Source organism: Pseudorasbora parva, chromosome 14 (genome assembly GCF_024679245.1).
Source record: "Pseudorasbora parva isolate DD20220531a chromosome 14, ASM2467924v1, whole genome shotgun sequence".
Lineage (NCBI taxonomy): Eukaryota > Metazoa > Chordata > Actinopteri > Cypriniformes > Gobionidae > Pseudorasbora > Pseudorasbora parva.
In genome coordinates, this window is record NC_090185.1 from 11,483,620 (window position 1) to 11,506,247 (window position 22,628).

Here is a 22,628-nt window from a genome sequence, read left to right on the forward strand (position 1 = left end):
ATTTTTGGACACACTCCTGGCTTTGGTTTCTCTGTGGTGTGTTTGTATAACAGCATATCACTGAATGATGCATGACTCAGCATTTAAAACATACATGTGACCCGTGCTGGCAAAATGAGGCACGATGAGCACAGGTCCAAAATTGTGGTATTTTTAGTCTCTATTAAAAACCATTCAAACCATAATTTAAGACATTATTGATGTTTTCACCTGACCCATGCATCAGTATTACATACCTTCATATAGAGCTGTACACTGATGTCCACATCCGTTGCTGCAGCATTTCTCCGCTTTTGAACAGTCACTGTCACAGGAACACAACTCCGCACACACTCCTACTACTCCAGGTTTGATTTTTGGACACACTCCTGGCTTTGGTTTCTCTGTGGTGTGTTTGTATAACAGCATATCACTGAATGATGAATGACTCAACATTTAAACATACATGCGAGTCCCATGTTAGCAAAGTGAGTTACAATGAGCAGTTTCAAAATTGTCAGTCTCAGTCTATTAAAAACCCATCAAAATGTAATTTAAGACAATATTTACGCGAATACTCGCCAAGACAGATATTGTCACCTGACCCATGCATCAGTATTACATACCTTCATATGGAGCTCTACAGGTATGTCCACATCCGTTGCTGCAGCATTTCTCATCATTCGGACAGTCGCTGTCAGAGGAACAGCTCTCTGCACACACTCTGTCTACTCCAGGTTTGTTTTTTGGACACACTCCTGGCTTTGGTTTCTCTGTGGTGTGTTTGTATAACAGCACATCACTGAATGATGAATGACTCAGCATTTAAACATACATGTGACCCGTGTTAACAAAATGAGGCACAATGAGCACGGTTTGAAATTGTGTAAATTTCAGTCTATTAAAAACCCTTCAAAAGTGTAGCGACCAAATTTAAAGGGTTACTTCAGCGATTAGCATATGGCTTTGTATCAGTAGAAGCCCTGGAGTATATTCAAATGGTTGTGCCCCCCCCCTCCTCATATCCCCGAGACAAGAGATTTATGCATTTTATTTCTGGAAAAATTCCTCCGATGACGCAAATATCGTCAATTAGCGTCATGGGAGGATTTTTTGGCCAGAGGCTAAAGACTACAGCCAGCAGAGGGAGCCATTTCCACATGTTTTCAACGTGAGTGGTCGCGGTTACCTCAGCTCTCGTCACGAGATCTCATTCAGCTCATCACGAGTGTATGTAATTCGACTTGTGCAGTTTGTGCTGTGAGACACTCCCTCAGCGGCTAAGTCACATATTGAACAGACATTCAGTTTAATTGCAGCGACTGTTCTCTAACTGAACTGATTTTAGGAAAATTAGTGCGGTGGGAAAGTGATCCAGTCACAGTGATTCAGTAGCGGTGGCTTTGGGAGTGGCCTTTCATCCCCTGAGACAAATACATTTTCTGTCTTTTCTCAGTCTAGAAAGCACCAAATTCAAAAATAATTTCACATTTCTACTACATTAATGACCAAGTTTAAATGCAGATTCAGCGTCACAGCACTGAAGTACTAGCCTGACAAGCCAGACCCACGTCAAGATGTTTGGTCTGGAAACGAACCATAGACCGGGCTCAATCCGAGGGGCGGGATAAACGGTTGCCTTTCAAACTCCCTCTGCACGCGATAGGATAGCGCTACACCAACCAGAGCAACGAAGGTGAAGCAGAGCTCGCTGACAGATTAAACATTCACCGTATCCGGTCGGCTAAACTACAAACACATCTTCCCTTTTTAAGAATGACTTCAGTGCCGTTCTTTGTTCTTTTCTCAGAGAAAAGCTTAACTCCAAGTCTTCCAGAGTCGCGGTCAAAACTGAGTCAAAAGACCGCCGTTCTCCAGTTTCTGTGTTTACTAGAAGCACCCAAACGCAACTTGACCGTCGTCATTATGGCCCCGCCCGCCGACTATACACGATGTGATTGGCCCGTCCAGATTGTGAGGAATACAGCTCAGAAGGGTATTGAGAGTTCCTAGAGGACACTTGCGGGAAAAATAAATGTGCTGCCGCTAGGGTGCGTCTAGATTTCTAGGCTACTGAAGTACTCCTTTAACAACAAACTCCAAATTTAGCACAAATCAAGTCAAAAGCAAAAATCTAGAGAGAAAAAAAAAAAACGTGTCCCAGATACACACTTGTGTAATGAAAGTGACTAAATTAAATCTATAAATGCCTCCCGTCCCACACAGATATTAAATAAAAGGTTTCACATCAGATGGTTTTGCCCAACAGTTAATCAAACGTTTAACTAAGACATAACAGATGGAGTGAGTGAATACTCGCCTAGACTGATATTTTGAAGCAATTCTGTGTTTATTGGGATCACGTGCCGACCAAAGCGCCTTTGTTTGCGTGTCAGATCAGAGTCAGCGAGAACAGTCCTGTGCATATTCCAACTTCGGCAACATGGGATATTATATAACATATAGAGGGGTTACTGACCCATGCATCAGTATTACATACCTTCATATGGAGCTGTACACTGATGTCCACATCCATTGCTGCAGCATTTCTCCGCTTTTGAACAGTCGCTGTCACAGGAACACAACTCCACACACACTCCTACTACTCCAGGTTTGATTTTTGGACACACTCCTGGCTTTGGTTTCTCTGTGGTGTGTTTGTATAACAGCATAATCACTGAATGATGAATGACTCAACATTTAAACATACATGCGAGTCCCATGTTAGCAAAAGGACAAGTTTCAAAATTGTCGTTTTCAGTCTATTAAAAACCCATCAAAATGTAATTTAAGACAATATTTACGCAAATACGCGCCAAGACAGATATTGTCACCTGACCCATGCATCAGTATTACATACCTTCATATGGAGCTCTACAGGTATGTCCACATCCGTTGCCGCAGCATTTCTCATCGTTCGGACAGTCGCTGTCAGAGGAACATCTCTCTGCACACACTCCTACTACTCCAGGTTTGATTTTTGGACACACTCCTGGCTTTGGTTTCTCTGTGGTGTGTTTGTATAACAGCACATCACTGAATGATGAATGACTCAACATTTACACATACATGTGACCAGTGTTAGCAAAATGAGGCACAATGAGCAACGTTTGAAATTGTGTAAATTTTAGGGATGGGAACTGTCAATTTTTCATTTCGATCATCCATACGTCTCAAAAACGAGTAATCGATTAACCATGGGCGGGGCTTGTGCGGGGGGCAGGGCATCTCCGACATGGAGATATGAAACCATTTTAAGACTGTTATGAAAATATATGCGACAAAAACATGAGATGTCTATGCAAATATGAACATATGACTAAAATAAAAATAACTTACATTATGATGCATAAATGTCTTAAAGAAAAAGAAACTAAACAGGCCTAACGGTCTCAAATAACCCAGTCAATGATATCGGGCATTGTATTTGAGTGGCAACTGTGAATACGCGACCCCGCAGAGCTTTGCTAGAGAATTAATAAACTCAGTCAAACGCATCCTATATGAGATTAATCAGATATATGCCTGTAGTAGCAATAATCTGTGTTTTCCTCAGGCAAAGAATTGACTCGGGTCATTCAAATATCAATGTTTTACTGAATGTTCTTGTACAATAAACAGAAATAAAACTCCGGTCAAAAAACTGTAGCTCCGTCTTTCTTTCGTTCTTACAAAAGGGCTAAACCCATAGACAGTAAAAGAAATGGACGGAGTGATCCCATTGCCTTCTACGGCGTTAAGTGATGTCAGTAAAGGAGCACTCACTTCCTGATGGCTGAGCGAACTGCGCAGGCTCAGACTGAGCTTGACGACGTAGATGTGACGTGAGCCTCCTGTCTGACAGCTGTAGGTCTTCTAGTAGTTGTGGAAAATGAAATCTGAATCCGGTTGTTAAAATATTTTATCCCGTTGCTTTTGGCTCACTATGGGCTTCTCCCCATTCTTCCCCCTTGACTTTATCAGACTAGTCTCCAGGACATGTCTCCACGTCCCCCCGACTGTCTCATAGACAGTAAAAGATTGCCTGCGAGCGTCTCCTCAGGTCTATACCGTAATTTCTCAACTGTGCGACAGAGTCGTGTTGGTTATGACGCAATCATTAGCCTATTTTTACAAAAACAGCTTCTGCGGGGCGATAGTGTAAGATACAAGGTAACGGAGCCTTTTATGCATTGTCGTGTTTCTTTAGAAATAAACAATGGACAAATGGAGTCTTTAAACGCCTCTGATGTAAAGTTATTCACTGTCAAAGTGACTCAAAAATGAATGGGAGTCAATGGGATGCTAACAGCAGGTGATGGCTTGGTTAGCAATGGCAGCCCCTAGGGGTGGAACGCTTTCCGAGCGCTAGATTACCCTCTTGGCTAAACCAAAGGCGCTGAAGCAGTCCAATAATAAAACCGAGCGAAGCATTACAGAATAAACATAGGGGAGAATAACAAATATACATATAAATCCAAACACTTTAAAATCTAAACCTTAATCATATTCATGCATTTCTAACTTTAATATTAAATTTTATTATTCAAACAATGGCTCTTATAATGCCTATTACAATTTACATCTGCCCAAAAGGACACGGATGCGCAGATGAACTTGGCCGCGCTCTGACTCTGGTTGGGGATTTCCTTTATTAACAGCCCGCGCTGATCCACGGGGAGCTAAAGCACGGAGAATACAACATTATATGACAATCGTGTTCTCATTATAATGCTGTGTATGTGACAGATTGGCTGCCGCACATCTTGCGCTGTATTTCATGATCATTCACAGTGCGTCAGGCATCACAGCACGCTTTAGTTTCACTTTATTTCGCGGTCTGGAAGGCGTGCTGTCTAATGCTAACCAATCAGACCTCAGTTACCATTCAAAATGCCGCAATAACCAATCCGAGAAATATACAAATGTATGTTTTAAAGTCAGGGCGATCATCGTTTTCATGATCGATCATCACTGTCACGTTCGAGTAATCGAGTACTCGACCACTGTTGCCCATCCCTAAATTTCAGTCTCTATTAAAAACCCTTCAAAAGTGTAGCGACCAAATTTAAAGGGTTACTTCAGCGATTAGCATATGGCTTTGTATCAGTAGAAGCCCTGGAGTATATTCAAATGGTTGTGCCCCCCCCTCCTCATATCCCCCTGAGACAAGAGATTTATGCATTTTATTTCTGGAAAAATTCTTCCGATGACGCAAACATCGTCAATTAGCGTCATGGGAGGATTTTTTGGCCAGAGGCTAAAGACTACAGCCAGCAGAGGGAGCCATTTCCACATGTTTGCAACTCAGGCATGGGGGATGGAGATCACACTCACAGCTCAGCTCGCAGCCTCTGGCAGTCACGGAAACGGTGCGGACGGAGGAGCAAAGTAATTGTTTCAACTTCTCAAATTAATTCCTATGAAAGTTAAGCTTCCAAAGGTTTGAACTGATACCGCGCTGTGAATATCCCGCGAGTGTGGTCGCGTTCACCTCAGCTCTCGTCACGAGATCTCATTCAGCTCATCACGAGTGTATGTAATTTGACTCGTGCAGTTTGTGCTGTGAGACACTCCCTCAGCGGCTAAGTCACATATTGAACAGACATTCAGTTTTTAATTGTAGTGACTGTTCTCTAACTGAACTGATTTTAGGAAAATTAATGTGGTGGAAAAATGATCCAGTCACAGTGATTCAGTAGCGGTGGCTTTGGGAGTGGCCTTGTAGGGCAGCGAAGCATTCTGGGAATTGTTGCCTTTCATCCCCTGAGACAAATACATTTTCTGTCTTTTCTCAGTCTAGAAAGCGCCAAATTAAAAAATAATTTCACATTTCTACTACATTAATGACCAAGTTTAAATGCAGATTCATCTTCCCAGCACTGAAGTACTCCTTTAACAACAAACTCCAAATTTAGCACAAATCAAGTCAAAAATCTATAGAGGAGAAGGAAAAAAAAACGTTTTCCCAGATACACTTGTGTAATGAAAGTGACTATTAATTAATCTATAAATACCTCCCGTCACACACAGATATTAAATAAAAGGTTTCACATCAGATGGTTTTGCCCAACAGTTAATCAAACGTTTAACTAAGACATAACAGATGGAGTGAGTGAATACTCGCCTAGACTGATATTTTGAAGCAATTCTGTGTTTATTGGGATCACGTGCTGTCTGAAGTGCCTTTTTTTGAGTGTCAGCGAGAACAGTCCCGTGCATATTCCAACTTCGGCAACATGGGATATTATATAACATATAGAGGGGTTACTGACCCATGCATCAGTATTACATACCTTCATATGGAGCTGTACACTGATGTCCACATCCATTGCTGCAGCATTTCTCCGCTTTTGAACAGTCGCTGTCACAGGAACACAACTCCGCACACACTCCTACTACTCCAGGTTTGATTTTTGGACACACTCCTGGCTTTGGTTTCTCTGTGGTGTGTTTGTATAACAGCATAATCACTGAATGATGAATGACTCAACATTTAAACATACATGCGAGTCCCATGTTAGCAAAAGGAGTTACAATGAGCAGTTTCAAAATTGTCCTTTTCACAGTCTATTAAAAACCCATCAAAATGTAATTTAAGACAATATTTACGCGAATACTCGCCAAGACAGATATTGTCACCTGACCCATGCATCAGTATTACATACCTTCATATGGAGCTCTACAGGTATGTCCACATCCGTTGCTGCAGCATTTCTCATCGTTCGGACAGTCGCTGTCAGAGGAACAGCTCTCTGCACACACTCTGTCTACTCCAGGTTTGATTTTTGGACACACTCCTGGCTTTGGTTTCTCTGTGGTGTGTTTGTATAACAGCATATCAGTGAATGATGAATGACTCAACATTTAAACATACGTGACCTGTCTTAGCAAAATGAGGCACGATGAGCACGTTTTGAAATTGTGTAAATTTCAGTCTCTATTAAAAACCCTTCAAAAGTGTAGCGACCAAATTTAAAGGGTTACTTCAGCGATTAGCATATGGCTTTGTATCAGTAGAAGCCCTGGAGTATATTCAAATGGTTGTGACTATAAATTAAATCTATGAATACCGCCCGTCCCACACAGATATTAAATAAAAGGTTTCACATCAGATGGTTTTGCCCAACAGTTAATCAAACGGTTAACTAAAGCCCTATTCAGACTGGATTAGTTTAACATGGGGACATGGGGGTAAAGTCATTTTACCTCAGGACATCTGTAATATTAATGGCCAATTCGCACGGGATAAGACATCTCAGTAAAACTAGCAGAAGTGGGAGGAGTAACTCGCTTTACGCACCTCCTTGACGTCATGTGTGTATGACGTTACCGTTATAACGCGAGCAAACACACAACCTGAGCGCCAGTCTGAACTCCGTCTCCAATATATATGTGTGTTTTAATAAACATTAGGTCCAGTCTAACGATTCTGATTGGATTATGTTGGTAATAGACACTTTCCTAGAGCTAAAATGTGTTGTGCCTCTAATAAGTGCTTTTAATCTTCTTTTTGCTTTAAATGATATGCGGAAACTACCGGACATTTTCCACACAGATTTGTCCCACCACCTACAACGCAACCGAATGCTTCAATCGCCTCCAAGGTCGCAAAATGTACTCTTTTTTTAACTTTTAAACAGGAAAGGATGGAATTTTACCATACATTTTTACAGCAGGTCTATTCGAACAGGATTAGTATTACCTGAGGTCATTTTTCTGGACCTTTTTACAGAAGGTAAAAGTCTCTGTAATCTTTACTGACATTGTCCGTAATGATTACCGAGATGGCACAGTCGGACGGGACTAAAATCACAGAGAACCTCTGGTTATAATTACTTTACCCCCACGTCCCCATGTTAAACTAATCCAGTCCGAATAGGGCTTAAGACATAACAGATGGAGTGAGTCGCCTAGACTGATATTTTGAAGCAATTCTGTGTTTATTGGGATCACGTGCTGTCTGAAGTGCCTTTGTTTGAGTGTCAGCGAGAACAGTCCCGTGCATATTCCAACTTCGGCAACATGGGATATTATATAACATAGAGGGGTTACTGACCCATGCATCAGTATTACATACCTTCATATGGAGCTGTACACTGATGTCCACATCCATTGCTGCAGCATTTCTCATCGTTCGGACAGTCGCCGTCAGAGGAACACATCTCCGCACACACTCCTACTACTCCAGGTTTAATTTTTGGACACACTCCTGGCTTTGGTTTCTCTGTGGTGTGTTTGTATAACAGCATATCACTGAATGATGAATGACTCAACATTTAAACATACATGCGAGTCCCATGTTAGCAAAATGAGCAGTTTCTAAATTGTCGGTTTCAGTCTATTAAGAACGCATCAAAATGTAATTTAAGACAATATTTACGCGAATACTCGCCAAGACAGATATTGTCACCTGACCCATGCATCAGTATTACATACCTTCATATGGAGCTCTACAGGTATGTCCACATCCGTTGCTGCAGCATTTCTCATCGTTCGGACAGTCGCTGTCAGAGGAACATCTCTCTGCACACACTCCTACTACTCCAGGTTTGTTTTTCGGACACACTCCTGGCTTTGGTTTCTCTGTGGTGTGTTTGTATAACAGCATAATCACTGAATGATGAATGACTCAGCATTTAAACATGCATGTGACCCGTGCTGGCAAAATGAGGCACAATGAGCACGGTTTGAAGTTGTGTAAATTTCAGTCTCTATTAAAAACCCTTCAAAAGTGTAGCGACCAAATTTAAAGGGTTACTTCAGCGATTAGCATATGGCTTTGTATCAGTAGAAGCCCTGGAGTATATTCAAATGGTTGTGCCCCCCCTCCTCATATCCCCCTGAGACAAGAGATTTATGCATTTTATTTCTGGAAAAATTCTTCCGATGACGCAAACATCGTCAATTAGCGTCATGGGAGGATTTTTTGGCCAGAGGCTAAAGACTACAGCCAGCAGAGGGAGCCATTTCCACATGTTTGCAACTCAGGCATGGGGGATGGAGATCACACTCACAGCTCAGCTCGCAGCCTCTGGCAGTCACGGAAACGGTGCGGACGGAGGAGCAAAGTAATTGTTTCAACTTCTCAAATTAATTCCTATGAAAGTTAAGCTTCCAAAGGTTTGAACTGATACCGCGCTGTGAATATCCCGCGAGTGTGGTCGCGTTCACCTCAGCTCTCGTCACGAGATCTCATTCAGCTCATCACGAGTGTATGTAATTTGACTCGTGCAGTTTGTGCTGTGAGACACTCCCTCAGCGGCTAAGTCACATATTGAACAGACATTCAGTTTTTAATTGTAGTGACTGTTCTCTAACTGAACTGATTTTAGGAAAATTAATGTGGTGGAAAAATGATCCAGTCACAGTGATTCAGTAGCGGTGGCTTTGGGAGTGGCCTTGTAGGGCAGCGAAGCATTCTGGGAATTGTTGCCTTTCATCCCCTGAGACAAATACATTTTCTGTCTTTTCTCAGTCTAGAAAGCGCCAAATTAAAAAATAATTTCACATTTCTACTACATTAATGACCAAGTTTAAATGCAGATTCATCTTCCCAGCACTGAAGTACTAGCCTGACCCACATCAAGATGTTTGGTCTGGAAACGAACCATAGACAGGGCTCAATCCGAGGGGCGGGATAAACGGTTGCCTTTCAAACTCCCTCTGCACGCGATAGGATAGCGCTACACCAACCAGAGCAACGAAGGTGAAACAGAGCTCACTGACAGATTAAACATTCACCGTATCCGGTCGGCTAAACTACAAACACATCTTCCCTTTTTAAGAATGACTTCAGTGCCGTTCTTTGTTCTTTTCTCAGAGAAAAGCTTAACTCCAAGTCTTCCAGAGTCGCGGTCAAAACTGATTCGAAAGACCGCCGCCGTTCTCCAGTTTCTGTGTTAACTAGAAGCACCCAAACGCAACTCGGCCGTCGTCATTATGGCCCCGCCCGCCGACTATACACGATGTGATTGGCCCGTCCAGATTGTGAGGAATACAGCTCAGAAGGGTATTGAGAGTTCCTAGACGACACTTGCGGGTAAATTAAATGTGCTGCCGCTAGGGTGTGTCTAGATTTCTAGGCTACTGAAGTACTCCTTTAACAACAAACTCCAAATTTAGCACAAATCAAGTCAAAAGCAAAAACCTATAGAGAAAAAAAAAACGTTTCCCAGATACACACTTGTGTAATGAAAGTGACTATAAATTAAAACTATAAATGCCTCCCGTCCCACACAGATATTAAATAAAAGGTTTCACATCAGATGGTTTTGCCCAACAGTTAATCAAACTTTTAACTAAGACATAACAGATGGAGTGAGTGAATACTCGCCTAGACTGATATTTTGAAGCAATTCTGTGTTTATTGGGATCAAGCACCGTCCAAAGCGCCTTTGTTTGAGTGTCAGCGAGAACAGTCCTGTGCATATTCCAACCTCGGCAACATGGGATATTATATAACATATAGAGGGGTTACTGACCCATGCATCAGTATTACATACCGTCATATGGAGCTGTACACTGATGTCCACATCCGTTGCTGCAGCATTTCTCCGCTTTTGAACAGTCACTGTCACAGGAACACAACTCCGCACACACTCCTACTACTCCAGGTTTAATTTTTGGACACACTCCTGGCTTTGGTTTCTCTGTGGTGTGTTTGTATAACAGCATAATCACTGAATGATGAAGGACTCAGCATTTACAAAACAGCCACGACCACTTCATTTTAATGGTCCTTTAAGACATTCTGTCGACCGTCACATACAGGTCACACAAAACTCACTGTTTGGATTTAGATTGGCAAATGCTGAGATACTGATTAGATCATTAGTGCAGTGATTATGTTTCGATCATGCTATGCAACAGTTCTTTCAACCCCAATTTATGGAATGCGTAGCTTTTAATTTCTTAAACCACCATGTAAGACAAGGTCATATTCCAGGATGACAGTCAAGATTCAGACTCAAACTGTGAATAGTTGAGGAGTGAAGGATCATTGTCACATGAATCGGCACCTCTGAGTCCAGACCTCACAGTCACTGAAAGTCTTTGGGATGTGCTGGAGGAGACTGACAGAGTGCTGGACTCTTGCATTATCAGTACAAGATCTTGACCAAAAATGTATAAACCTCTTGATTAAAATAAATGCTGTGTGTATAAAGAGCATTCACAGCGCTTCACTTTTTAGAAGCGAGGGAAATTAAATGAATTCATTTTGAAAAAGTTGTCACAAAATATGGATAGAGTTAAGTGCTGCGAATACTTTCCAGATACACTGTGTGAGTAATCTTCACTGAGCTTTTGTACAACAGAAAGAGAAATAAACCAATATCTTGACGACTTAGAACTTAAAAATAATACATTTAAATACTGTACAAACAGCCAATGAACATTAATGCTGGCCTACTTAAAGTCATTATGTTTAGGTTTGCTACTCATTTAATTATTTCTTCAGGCAGTGTAATACAATTAAAGGGACCATTCACCCAAAAACCAAATAGCCCATGATTTACCTGTATGACATTGTTCTTTCAGGCAAATAAGATATATTAAAAATGTTCTGGCTCGAAGCTTTATAATGGCACTGCTCAACCCAGCTTCAAAAATGACCCAAGTCAGTTTTATAATGATAGATGCACTTTTAAGGACATTAAAATAAAATAAAAACCAATAACAAAAAAACCTAAAGTCAGTGCCATTATAATGCTTCAGTGTAACATACCACAGATGATTGCAATTCGTCTGAAATAAGAACGTCATATACACCTAGGATGAGGAGCTGAGAGTGATAAATCATGAGCTGATTTTCATTCTTGGGTGAACTGTCCTTAAGGTTAAAACACCTCACCTGTTTCTACTCTTCCTTACCTTCAGGAGCTGTTGTGCAGAAGCACACAGAGTAACACAATAAAACTATCAACGAGCAGAACAGTCGAGCCGCCATCTTCTCAACCAGCGACCTCACGACGAACTCTGCTGAAAAACGCGCTTAATTTAAGAGTATTTAAAAGCTAAAACGCGTTTTAAATATCCAAGGAGGTCTTGCACAAATGAAACCCTGATGAAAGTCACGGGCCTGAAGATTTAAATAGCTTAATCTTGAAGACCTGATGAGCTGTTCAGGTGTGTTTGATTAGAGATGACGCGTTCAGGCAATTACCAGGCTTGTTTGAGATGCGCCTTGCCTCGCCTGAAAAAAAAAAGGCGAGACTAAGACACCCAAAGTTTTTGTTATTTATTTATGTAGAATGGAGTCTAATGGGCTTCGGTGTGTTTCAGGGGCCTGTACCATGAAGATGGTTTAGCTAGCTAGCCAGATTTGTTTAGGCTTAGTTTGTGCCAATCCTGGGTTGGTACCATTAAAGTGGTTTGGCTTTTAGCTGTGTTCATCACCATAGTAACTTACGCTCCACGGCTAACCTGCTCCAGGGCAGGTTATGTTCTGGATTAGAGATCTCAAACTGAAATTGGGCCAATCAGCTGTGAGTAAAGTGACACACCTCTGATGTAATAATGTCACTCCCCTGTTTCTGCTCCAAATTAAAGGTCACTACATAGCAAATGTTTTTTAAAGACTAAAGCGTCTGACTTTTAACAAGGCTTATTTATAAAAATAATAATTTTGAATGGTTTAGATATAATTTATGTAATTATTATACCCTTCATCAATTACACATTTATCATTTTAGTTAATCAATCATTAATAGGCACTTTGTTAAAATTAATATAAATAGCCTACATAAAGTCATATAAATAAGCTTTAAAATCAATAAATAAAACTTTTAAAAAAAGCTTACTGAGCTTAAATGTTCAATTTTCTCTATATCAAATAAACTAACTTCATAACTTTTACTTGCATTGACGTATACTATTTTTCTTTAAGTTGTCCTCTTTCATAGACAGCTTTTCTTCTTGCTGTGTATTTTTTTTAATTCTTAATATTTTTCAACCACGTAATATTCTGCAGAAGAGAGAAATTAATCTCACTGCTTGTCTCGCGAAAAGTGAATCTCAGTTCCACAGCGTGTGATTGGCTGTTCACTGCTGATGTCACTGTTAAACTCCTGAACTCAGGATCAAAGCCTGAGTTGACAGAGAAAGCTGATGATCAGCATCATGAGACCAACAAAGCCTGAATACAATGGATTGGTTTTGTCAACTCAAAACTAATCCTGTAACCCTGAGTTTGTTAAACTACCTTCATGGTACAGGCCCCAGGTCTTCTTGTGACGGTTGGTCTGCAATTAACATTCACTTTGTTAAACTGTCCCATCAGCAGGTCCCTGAATGAGTTTGTGTTTCCTTACAGAAAACAAAGACGGATGCTGTGTATGAAAATGTCCACAAAAAACGGTGATCACATACTGTATCTACTGGAAATGATGTTAGAGCTCATTAGGGGACAATAACTCACACTTTTGCATTTGTTCACATTTATTCTCTGACAGGATATGTCCGTTTTATCTTCATTCTTTGTATCAGATGTTTTGGTGTCATTGTGATGTATGAATACATTGACATACAGTGGTTGATCAGTAGCACACAGCGCCATTGATAAATCTGTTTGAAACAATTTCTGTGTTCCCTCACAAATATCTTTTTGCAAAAAAGTTTTGCTTGGGAACGCAGTTTCTCGAGGGAATGCAACATTTTTGAAAAATTACTTTCATTCTCATCCTAATTTTTTTCTACCACCACGTCTGAATGTTGAATCCTAAAATGTTAAAGTTAGGTGCATGAAATCAGCCAGAATGCAGACACACACAATGATCACTCTACAAACGGTTCAACGTTAGCTTCATTTATTTCTGATAAACAAAAACAAAAATGGACAAACTCAGATTACAGTTGTAAGCCCGACCAAATCGTCCCAATGGAGGCTAACGATGGCGGGTGAAGGTCACCGCGCGTTCTGTGTTTTCAGTTGGGCATAAAGGATTTTGTTCCAATTCGTATTAATCTGACTCCATTTAATCATAATTTAGAATTTAGGTTCGAATGCCAATTGGTTATTTGGTCATTTATATTTAATAGTTTACGTACACATTTAATTATTCCGTTTAACCCTTTGTTGAAATTATGTCCGTTCGTAACCTGAATAATTCCAGAGCAAGTCAGAATCAATCAAAGTGTAACAACTTATTAACAGTCAGGTAAATGTATAACGCCAAATACATAATCAATTCAAAGGTAATCCAAACATAACATCAAATACTCTGAGGTAAAGAATGAGATGTATACCCGACTTATCAAGGTTACATAATGCTGCATGGGTTAAACTTCCAGCATTACGAGCTGACCTGAGTACAGTATCGAGCCCTGAGCTCTTTGCAACATTTCCTTAAATACCCAGAACCATTAAAACTCTTTCAAATGGAAACGCCAGTTCACAATAAGAATTTGCATTGATCAAGGCCTATAGACTTGAATGGAAGAAAGGCCAAATGGCTGAAAGCCACACCCACCATACACCAAGAAAAGATATCTTTAAACTCTTAAAACATTTACGGTATGTTTACTTCTGTAGAGTTGAGATATTTGTACCAGTCGCACCAAGACATTTCAAATGATATCAAACACATATAATACTGTATCGTGAGGATTGACATTGTAACAGAGATTTCTGCTGCATTTCAGGTGATCTCAATATGAGGGGGAGCAGGAGTTTGGGGGAAGTTTCCATGTGAAAGGAAAGGCATGCGTAGCGAATTCGCCCTTAAGGGAAATATTAATAATTATTCATAACTCATTATGATTAATTATGAATATTTGAATCATTTAAATAGATTAACTTTATGTAGCTACATTAATATTGCAATCAATCAATCAGTTCATTTGTGAACATTTAGTATTGATTATTACTTAATTCTAAGAAAAGGATATTTTTCATGGCTACAGAAAAAGTATTCTTCCTTTGTATTTACATAAGCGCTTAGAGAGCATAACCCGATCGATCATTTAAGGGACAATTTGTTTGCAGGCAGGGAGTCAGAACCAAACATATATTGTGCACAAAATGTAATATCTATAAATCCCGAATGAGACATGAAACGCATACATACACAAAACATACATAGCAAGAGTTGAAGTGAAAGTGGTTAGAAGAACCGGGTCAGTACAGATGGATGAAGTCTAAAGAGTCTAAAACCTTGAGAGAGAAACCATCGGTGACTACAAGCCCCTTTGTCTGAACAAAGGGGTTTACAGTTTTACTCACTACACAGCAATTTGTTTTGTGTACGATACTTGCATATGGCTTGAGCCGTAGAAGACCATCCAGGTGGAAATTGCAGGAGAAAGTTCGATGGTTTGGTCTGATGGGTTTTAGCACACATGATTCCTTCCGTGGTGAGTGAAGGAACGATGGTGAACTTGCAGAGTCTCTGATGGTGGAAGAAGAAGAAGGTCGACATGAAGTGTTGGGGCCTGTTGGCATAATAGCCGTGTGTGGGCACCGGGTTTCTGGTCCCGCACAGCACATGGCTCTGTGTATGGAGGGCCTGCATTGGTGGCCTGGCTCAAGGGCCAGCCACAATGACGTGTTGGTTCAGCCAGAGAGAGAAGAGAGAGGGAGGGCATCCGAGCACCTCTCTTTTTAAGGTCTGGGAGTAGTCACACCCTCCTGAGGTTGACTTGACCAATGAGATTGTTGGGATTTCCAAGCGGGAAATTCCTCTGGAGATTTTATGGCTCTTTGTTTCAAGCTTGAATCAATGGGTCTCTGCCTATTCGTACTCTAATTAATGCAACAAACACACACTGCATTCTCTGAATAAGTGATATACATGGAAGTGTAAGTCGTGAAGTGAGCATTAATTTGATAGGAGACATGACATATATGAGGTTACCTGAACTAGTAATTTGTTAAGACAAAGACAAAAAGATGCAAAATACCATACAGAAGAAATATTTTACAAGACAGTTATGTGTTTACATACAATGTCCTGGGGTGCATGTTCATTTATGGATGGTTGTCTATAATTTGAGGCAAAAGTGTGTGTTTTACCAGCTTTGTGTCTTTAACTCTGGACTTTTCATGTGGCCAAATTCTTTTGGGCCGTAAAACGTCTTATCAGATGGTTTCCAGGGTAACGGAGAATCTTTCTCTGTTGTGTTGGGGGAAGGTCTGTTACGAAGCACAAAGCATTCAAAACATATTTGTTAAATGTAACTGGCGATTGTGTGTTTGATTCACCTGAGTCACTACACATGTAAATTAGTGTCTTTCATAGACGGTTCACTCAGTGTGATGTCGTCTCGGACACACTCGTCTCATAACTGTATGAATGAGTTCAGATGCTAATTTCCTTTGTTTTCTCAGAGCGATTAGACATTTCAGCATCAGCTAGTTTTTCCAGCCTTACACAGTCTTTATGAGTAAATCATCTGACGTTTTTAATACTACTTTTCACATAAGCATACAAAAGAGCTTTAGAAAAAAAGAATAGTTGAAGGTGCCCTAGAATGATTTGAAACAATATGTTAAACTGTTCTCTGATATCTAGAGGGTATTTGGCTTATTTAAACAGCTAGCCAATAAGTGGATAAATCACTACTTACTGCTTGAAGGAATACAGTTGCCACTTTCTTCAGTTTACGACGCCGAGCGAAGCTTGCTTGAAATGGGCCGAACAAACGAACGTTTTTGAATTGAATTCTTGTGGTATCGGATTATAATAAACCTCAACCATGACTGTTGACACAGCCTGGATCATAATGTGTGTCCGAGCTGCCGTTTTTGCTATCCTCGAGTGTCGTTTGATGATTCGGCTCCGGCAGTTCCGCCTGACAATGAACATGTTTGGACAGATGCAAATGTTGGGGGCGTCCATATAAATGATCCCCAACTCTTGCGTCACGGTTGGGTTTATGTTGAGAAGCACTTTTTTCCCATGGTGTTTTTGATTCACGAGATTTACATGAGAAGTAGGAGGCAATGGTGTTTGAGACTCACAGTATGTGATGTCCATGTACTGAACTCTTATTTCACTATGGCAAGGTCAATTAAATGTTTCATTCTAGGGCACCTTTAAAAGCAAATTGCAAAAATCATTAAAAAAAATAGAAAAAAGAATATTCTATTCAACATGCTCATGGTAGGCTTTTGGGTGGATTTTTGCCTATTAATGTTGTAATTAAATTAAGGTGACAAAGTAATGTCTATTTATCAGAAATGCTCAGTTCTAAAGTCAAATCATTCAGTTAATTATCACATTCATTTAAGTAGGAACAATGAACACAATGAAATGTGGCAGTTTCTAACTACAAAACTAATTTAGGCTACTAGTATTTCAGCTCTGGAAATGACATTGGATTACATTCCTTGTACCAATGGACAGTTTCTCTAACCAGAGCTGATGTATTTTATGGGCAGGAGATGAGTTGTTTGAACCGGTGACACTGAACATCCCCACATAGTTAGATTTATATTGCGCTTTTCTTGGTCCTCGAAGCGCTTTACATGGAGGGTCTCCTCAACCCCCACCGATGTGGAGCGTCCACCTGGATGATATGATGGCAGCCATATTGTGCCAGAACGCTCACCACACTAAAAAAATGAATTAATATTCAGAGAAAGCTTATGCCGAGCTTTGAGAAACAGTCTAAACCAGGTTGGATTTATCTGGACATCAACTCTTAAACTCAGTTTGTTCAGCTAGCTTCATGCAACAGGCCTCTGATCAACATCATGAGAACAAAGCCTGAAGAGATTGGTTGTCTCAACTCAAAACAATCCTGTAACCCCGAGTTTGTTAAACTACCAACATTTTACAGGCCCCTGATCTTGTACTAACAGTGTGAGAGTCCAGAACTAAAGTCTCCTCCAGCAGGAAGAGGTTTATAAAACTCACTGCTGTAATGATCCAATCATTGGCTCTTAAGAATTTGCCAAATTAAATCCAAACATTGTATAAAACACAGAACATGATAGAAAGATGTGATTTATTTGGTGAAATAAGCGCTCAATCAATCTGCCGAGGACTCTTTCTGATGTTAAAGCACTGTTAACTGCATGCTCTGTTCAGGGCAACAGCGGCCATCATGGCAACGGTTCTCAGCACACGATCGGATTGAGACAGTCACCACCAGGCTTCACTGCAGAGATACAGACACACAGCTTTAGTCAGTCCATATAGCAGCATTCAATCTCTGATACAGAGCACAACATTTAGATTATAGAGTGAACTGTATTCCAGTATTATAGAGGGTATGCATCTGAAGGGCCCAAACCCCCTCAGCCGGACTGAGTGGCAGAAGAGCGGCCGCAGGAGTGGATTTAACAGAGGAAAACACGAGTAAAACAAACTGTTATCAGTTTAAACTAAAGCTTGGGCTCGATGGTGTTCTTTAAGACTTCTGACATGCAGCCAGGAATCATGTTTCGATTTCCTGATTAGAAATATTTAAATCACTGTCAGTCAGCGGTTTCCAGAGTGAATCCCGCATGCAGATATGGGTCGCTGTTGAAGCGTGTGGCCGCTAAAAGAATATGAAACACTCGTTTTGCTAAAATTCTGAATATTCAGGTGCTGGTCATATAATTAGATCATCAACATCAAAATGTATTTATTTCACTAATTCCACTCAAAAAGTTAAGTATGAGCATGTACAGCACTCAATACTTAGTTGGGGCTCCTTTTGCCTGAATTACTGCAGCAATGTGGCGTGGCATTGAGTCGATCAGTCTGTGGCTCTGCTCGTGTGATGATAGCCCAGGTAGCTCTGATAGTGGCCTTCAGCTCTTCTGCATTGTTGGGTCTGGCATAATCACATCTTCACAATACTCCATAGATTTTCTACGGGGTTAAGGTGAGCTGACGCACGTCTAGAATAGCAATAGACGCAGCGAGCAGCACGATGGACGAGAGTCCGCCTTATTTGCGCATCCAGTTTGAGAAAATACCGCGAATTGAGTCTTGCGCAGGGGTCGCTCTTGCATTGGGGACGGCGCTAAACTCTGCAGGACAGTGGCCCTCCAGGATCGAGTCTGGGGACCCCTGGTCTTGCGCGAGAGTCGCTTTGGGCATTCACACGTTTGGAGCGAATTCAAGTCGTCGCCCGAGTTGAAAAATTTGAACGTTGCCGTCAAGTCGCGCCGCATTAACCAATGAGGAGCCTACTTGCTGCTGTCATGTGGTAAAGTGCCTTGAAGAAACCCTGCATATTTAAAAATACTGTTATTTTGTCACTGAATGTAGTTTTAATGCGGTTTACTTATAAAGACAGTGCCTATTTAAAAAGAATACTCTTGCATTTTTGGAGTTGAGAGATCCTGCGATCAGCGGGCGCTTGTTAACCCCGGTGAGAGCATAGACAGTAAAAGAAATGGACCGAGCGTTCCCATTGACGTCAACGGTTAAATAATGAAGTCAACCTAGGGGCACTCACTTCCTGATGGCTGAGCGAACTGCGCAGGCTCAGACTGAGCTTGACGACGTAGATGTGACGTGAGCCTCCTGTCTGACAGCTGTAGGTCTTCTAGTAGTTGTGGAAAGTGAAAGCTAAATCACGTTGTTTAAATATTTTCTCCCGTTGCTTTTGGCTCACTATGGGCTTCTCCCCATTCTTCTCCCTTGACTTTATCAGACTTCATGTCTCCACGTCCCCCCGACTGTCTCATAGACAGTAAAAGATTGCCTGCGAGCGTCTCCTCAGGTCTATACGGTAATTTCTCAACTGTGCGACAGAGTCGCGTTGGTTATGACGCAATCGTTAGCCTATTTTTACAAAAACAGCTTCTGCGGGGCGATAGTGTAAGATACAAGGTAATGGAGCCTTTTATGCATTGTCGTGTTTCTTTAGAAATAAACAACGGACAAATGGAGTCTTTAAACGTCTCAGATGTAAAGTTATTCACTGTCAAAGTGACTCAAAAGAATGGGAGTCAATGGGATGCTAACAGCAGGTGATGGCTTGGTTAGCAATGGCAGCTCCTAGGGGTGGAACGCTTTCCGAGCGCTAGATTACCCCCTTGGGTGAGAGCAGCCTTTCCTCGGCCAGTCTTTCTGGAGTTTGCCGCCGTCTCTGTAGAGGTTAAACATGACAAATAATTTGTCTTGTGTACATCTAATGGGCGATCTTTGGTTCAGTTAATCTATTGTTCCCTACCAAATCATTTTGACTGAGAGCAAAGTGAAGTTTCATAACTATTATATTTAAATATACATGCAGTGAAGAATCTAGGTAGTGCATTGGCTGAACCACATGCGTGGCTGTTAATGCGCAACATATACATTTTTTGAAAATAAAGAGCCAGAGTGGAGTTTTAGGACATATTTCACCTGGAGTGCCTTTAACGCGCGGCTATTTCGCTTCAAATGCTCGATTTCTACGCCCGTCCAATTTACTGCAGACACGCGAATGGATTCAAGATGTTGACGCTTCAGACTAGACGCGATTTTGACGCTCAAGTCGCATTTGGTGTGAAAGCAGCGCAAGGCTTCCTGGTATACAGCTGTGAGGTCCAAGGTCACAAAACGGCAGACCAACATCAGCGGATGACATGGCAAACCAAACCATCACTGACTGTGGAAACTTTACACTAGACTTCAAGCAACATGGATTGTGTGCCTCTCCTCTCTTCCTCCAGACACCAGGACCCTGATTTAGAAAGCAAATGCAAAGTTCTTTCATGAGGGAACTTTAGACCATTCAGCATTAGCCTAGTACTTTTTGTCTTTAGCCAAGGTGAGATGCTTCTGATGCCGTTTGTTGTTCAAGAGTGGCTTGACAAGGAATGCGACAGCTGACACCCATGTCTTGAACATGTCTGTGGGTAGTGGTTCTTAAAGCACTGACTCCAGCTGCAGTCCACTCTCCAGTATCTCCCTCACATTTATGCTGTAAACCAATGCGGCCGTTCTATCTTTTTGCCACTCAGTGCTGGACGACACATCACGTGTATACCCTCTATTAGTCCATTTTGTTAAGCCACAAGCTTGAAATGGTGCCATGGGCCAAATTCAAGAACTTTGAGAAAGAAAATACTGAAGAGAAAGTGCGTGAGAATAGAACACACCTTTATTTTGGAGCTCTACATTTACGTACACATCCGTTGCCACAGCATTTCTCATCGTTCGGACAGTCGCTGTCAGAGGAACATCTCTCTGCACACACTCCGTCTACTCCAGGTTTGATTTTTGGACACACTCCTGGCTTTGGTTTCTCTGTGGTGTGTTTGTATAACAGCATATCACTGAATGATGAATGACTCAGCATTTAAAACATACGTGACCCGTGCTGGCAAAATGAGGCACAATGAGCAGAGGTCCAAAATTGGGGTATTTTTAGTCTCTATTAAAAACCATTCAAAACATAATTTAAGACAGTATTGGTGTTTTCACCTGACCCATGTGCCAGTATTACATACCTTCATATGGAGCTGTACACTGATGTCCACATCCGTTGCTGCAGCATTTCTCCGCTTTTGAACAGTCGCTGTCACAGGAACACAACTCCGCACACACTCCAACTACTCCAGGTTTAATTTTTGGACACACTCCTGGCTTTGGTTTCTCTGTGGTGTGTTTGTATAACAGCATAATCACTGAATGATGAATGACTCCACATTTAAACATACATGCGAGTCCCATGTTAGCAAAAGGAGTTACATTGAGCAGTTTCAAAATTGTCGTTTTCAGTCAATTAAAAACCCATCAAAATGTAATTTAAGACAATATTTATGCGAATACTCGCCAAGACAGATATTGTCACCTGACCCATGCATCAGTATTACATACCTTCATATGGAGCTCTACAGGTATGTCCACATCCGTTGCTGCAGCATTTCTCATCGTTCGGACAGTCGCTGTCAGAGGAACATCTCTCCGCACACACTCCGTGTACTCCAGGTTTGATTTTTGGACACACTCCTGGCTTTGGTTTCTCTGTGGTGTGTTTGTATAACAGCATATCACTGAATGATGAATGTCTCAGCATTTAAACATACATGTGACCCGTGTTAGCAAAATGAGGCACAATGAGCACGGTTTGAAATTGTGTAAATTTCAGTCTCTATTAAAAACCCTTCAAAAGTGTAGCGACCAAATTTAAAGGGTTACTTCAGCGATTAGCATATGGCTTTGTATCAGTAGAAACCCTGGAGTATATTCAAATGGTCCCAGCACTGAAGTATTCCTTTAACAACAAACTCCAAATTTAGCACAAATCAAGTCAAAAATCTATAGAGGAGAAAATAAAAACGTTTTCCCAGATACACACTTGTGTAATGAAAGTGACTATAAATTAAAACTATAAATGCCTCCCGTCCCACACAGATATTAAATAAAAGGTTTCACATCAGATGGTTTTGCCCAACAGTTAATCAAACGTTTAACTAAGACATAACAGATGGAGTGAGTGAATACTCGCCTAGACTGATATTTTGAAGCAATTCTGTGTCAGGGTTCCTACACAATTTTACTTTCAAAATTCCATACTTTTCCAGACTTCCCAACAGATTTTTCCGACCATATTTAACTTCTGACAAATTGGTTTAAAATTCAACTGTTAACAAGTATGTTACAGTCTAAAGATTTTGTATGTTGCCTTTTATAAGGATAGGAAAGTAGCTAGACAGGAAGTAAGGTGGGAGAGAGAGGGGGGCGGGATTGGGAAATGTCCATGAAGCAGGACTCGAACTTGAGTCTCCCGAAGCACAACAT

General features: G+C 41.0%; 1 long non-coding RNA gene across 1 annotated transcript; it reads right to left on the bottom strand.

The window, feature by feature from the left end:
• Positions 1 to 17,890: 17,890 nt before the first annotated feature.
• LOC137039419 (uncharacterized) lies at positions 17,891 to 21,087 on the bottom strand. The gene is made up of 2 exons (XR_010897645.1): positions 20,984 to 21,087; positions 17,891 to 18,060 (listed from the first exon to the last, which is right to left on the bottom strand). It is a non-coding gene; the product is annotated as an uncharacterized lncRNA (long non-coding RNA).
• Positions 21,088 to 22,628: the final 1,541 nt, after the last annotated feature.